The sequence below is a fragment of the Suncus etruscus genome, chromosome 13 (assembly GCF_024139225.1).
Source record: "Suncus etruscus isolate mSunEtr1 chromosome 13, mSunEtr1.pri.cur, whole genome shotgun sequence".
Lineage (NCBI taxonomy): Eukaryota > Metazoa > Chordata > Mammalia > Eulipotyphla > Soricidae > Suncus > Suncus etruscus.
In genome coordinates this window covers 43,160,017-43,163,876 of record NC_064860.1, presented here as the reverse complement: position 1 = coordinate 43,163,876, position 3,860 = coordinate 43,160,017, and positions in this window count along the sequence as shown.

Here is a 3,860-nt window from a genome sequence, read left to right as displayed (position 1 = left end):
AACTTTGCTGACTTTGGGTGTATAAATGTTGAGTACACTTAGTGTTACTTGGCCTTTAAGACTTCCTCTATTGTGGGTCCAACATAACTGTTTGTAGAGGGTGCAAAACAGTCACGACATCTTTGGAATGATGCATCTTATCTCGACAGAACAACTTTGAGACCTTCATGATAAAATTGTGAGCTGTGGGTTTAGAGCACTGCCTTGGATTCAATCCAGTGGGTGCAGCATTTGCTGTGGCTGTGCCCACCTCATGGATGTGGTTTCTATGGAAGGGGCCTCGTGACTGTCCTCTGGCTTTTTTAGGTTCCCTGTGAAAAAGCTCCCACAGGATCTCAGGGGCAAAAGCCTAGCATCTATAATCACATATAATGATGACTAAATTTGGAAATTTAACAAATCAGAAGCAAATAAATTCCAAACAGCTTTCCTGATGATGATGATGCAATGGATATATTGCCCAGGTGTGTTTCACATCCATATCAAATTTCCAATTTATAATGGACCTCCTTTGATGAGGTTTTCATGTAGTCAGTTACCAGCACAATATTGTACAAGTGACTTGGTTTAATCATGAAATGACACCTCATTTCTTGGAACACCATGCACAAAAATTCCCGTAGCCTGTTTATTGGGGTGTCCTTCAAGCCCTGTGTCGTGATGCTTCCCAAAAGTCATTCATTTTTATTGAATATAGGTGTTTATGACCTAATAATGGGTTGGGTTTTGGTTCTCTCCAGCCTCTCTGCACCCAACTGTCTCTCATCTCACCATCCTGCATCTTCCACTAAGCCAAAATTCCCAAACAGTGTAAAACTCAGCCTTCAAAGAGAGGTGATATTTCCTTTTGGCACCCAAAGAAATCACTTCAGTATGTCCTATTGGGAAGTGTCTTCATTAGATGCCAAGCCAGTATAATTACTGCCTATAATGTAATAGCAAATTAATTTCTATTATGACCGCCCCTCAATTTTTCCATAATTCTCTATAGCTGTCTATGGTCTTCAGGGACCCCGACCAGCGGGTAAAGCTGGAGACCACGTCAGTAATTCGCGGTTCTCGAAGAAGAATCCGGCCTGGAATAGAAGAGGGGCTGGGAAAATGAGACTCGAGACGAGGGTCCGATCAGGAGTCCGTTTAATAAAAGAAAAATTAGACCTTTTATAGACAACGTAAAACAGAGAGAGAGTAGGGGCGGGGAACAGTAGGAATTGCTGTAATTTTCCACGGGAACATCTTGATTTTACAAGGTTAATAAGATTATCATCAGTCAAGAGATTTACATTATTTTTGAGCAACAAAGTACAAAATCTAATCTCAGCTTGGGCCTTTTGACCCCTGTCTTTACAAGGACATTTTGGAGCCTAGTAACTCCCTAGCTCTAGGCTATTTCTATTTCTTTGGATCCAAGGGCAAGGAAGGCCACATGCAGTTTCTAAAAAGCACTTTGGCCAAGATTTTCAGAAACTTCATTTTGATTAGTGAGAGGGCTTTTTAATTATTCCAAACAGTCTCCAACAGCTGTCAGTATTTTCAGTTATAGTCTAGGACATTTGAAGTAGGATGGAGAAAACTAAACTTTCCATTGAAAGGATAGATTAGCAGGGTCTTCAAACTATGGCCCGCTGGCCACATATTGTATTTATTCCCATTTTGTTTCTTCACTTCTAAATAAGATATATGCAGTGTGCATAGAAATTTGTTCATAATTTTTGTTTTTACTATAATCTGGCCCTCCAACAGTCTGAAGGACAGTGAACTGGCCCCCTGTTTAAAAAGTTTGAGGACCCCTGGTTAGAGTATAAACTTTTTGGTATTGTGTGAATACCTTCAAAGATCCTCTGATATTGGGCCGGGAAGGTGGCGCTAGAGATAAGGTGTCTGCCTTGTAAGCTCTACCAAGGAATGGACCACGGTTCGATCCCCCGGCGTCCCATATGGTCCCCCCAAGCCAGGGGCGATTTCTGAGCACATAGCCAGGAGTAACCCCTGAGCGTCAAATGGGTGTGGCCCAAAAACCAAAAAAAAAAAAAAAAAAAGATTCTCTGATATTGTAATGTCGATACTAAGGGACAGGCTGCTTGATTGTTGGTCAATGCGGAGTGTTGGGATATCTGAGAGCAAGTACTAGAGGAGGAGCTGAGTGCCAAATGTCAAGGAGGAGAAGCCATCCAAAAATAAACTGCCCATGTGGTGGTTGTTACAAATTGAAAAGAGCACTTTTGCTTTGCGGGGTTCCTGTTCCTCTTACCCACCTGAATGTTCATTATGACACTTTGATCAACTTTTGGTCCTCTATCTGCAGAGAATTTTGCCATTTTAGACAAACTTCTTCACTTAAAAGTTTAGTATCATAGTTGAGTGTCTTCTGATTTTATCTTTTCATTAGGTGCTGAGATATGACAACCTGCTCTTAGATCAAGTTGTTGCCATTTTCTCATTGTCAGGATGTCATAACAAAACTGGCACATGTTGGTGTCAGAGCAGTATTATGAATGTCCCAGAGGGAGTTTAGTTCCTGGAGCTGTATCAGTTCTATGTCTGAGATCTAGGGTTCGCGGTTGGACAGTCACTGTCTAATCACATGGAGTCTAAGTTGGGGGCCACATGACATATGTTCAAGGTGGGAGGTACTCCTGTATTGTAAAATGTATAAGGTCTTATCCCTAGTAGATAAGAGCTTGTTTCTATACGTAAAATTTCCCCGTTTTTAGTAAAATCATACAATTTTATATGTGAGTAGCATTGCTCTTCAAATTAAAAACTTGTTTGTTGGGGCCAGAGAGATAGCACAGCGGTAGAGCATTTGCCTTGCAGGCAGCCAATTCAGGATGACTGGTGGATCAAATCCCGGCATTCCTTATGGCTCCCCCCACCCCCGTCCCTGTCTGGCACAATTTCTGAGTGCAGAGCCAGGATTAACCCCTGAGAGCTGCCAGGTGTGACCCAAAAACAAACCCAAGGGGCCGAAGAGGTGGCGCTAAAGGTAAGGTGTCTGCCTTGCAAACGCTAGCGTAGGACGGACAGCGGTTTGATCCCCCGGAGTCCCATATGATCCCCCTAAGCTAGGAGAGATTTTTGAGCGCATAGCCAGGAGTAACCCCTGAGTGTCAAACAGATGTGGCCCAAAAACAAACAAACAAAACAAACCCAAAAAAACTTGTTTGTTTGTTCTTCTGAAAAATATAGTGCAACATGTATTCATCTATATGCCAGTAAAATAATATTAATTATATACCTAAATTGCTGTCATTTGTTATATATCTTAGTCACAGCTATGAGTCAACAAAAATCATAAAAATAAGCAAATGGGTATGAATATTTTGGTGATATCCTGTGAAATCACTATTTACATTTAAGTATACTAGGATATATATATAAATTACTGTAGAAAAAGTGATGTTCGGGACTGGAGAGATAGCATGGAGATAAGGTGTTTGCCTTACATGCAGAAGGTCGGTTGTTCAAATCCCGGCATCCCATATGGTCCCCTGAGCCTGCCAAGAGAGATTTCTGAGCATAGAGCCAGGAATAACCCCTGAGTGCTGCTGGGTGTTACCCAAAAACCAAAAAAAAAAAAAAAAAAAGTGATTCTTTTTCATAACAATAAGCATGTGATAGTTATGCCTAGAATAAAATTAAAATATATCAAGGAATATTTCCATATTTATCAGTATATTACAATGAAAAATAAGAAAACAAAATAGAGGGCAAGAGCAGTGACGCAAGCAGTAGGGCGTTTGCCTTGCACATGCTAACCCAGAATGACCGAAGTTCAATCCCGCTGTTTCTTATATGGTCCCCCCAAGCCAGGAGCAATGTCTTAGCACATAGCCAGGAGTAACCCCTGAGCATTACTG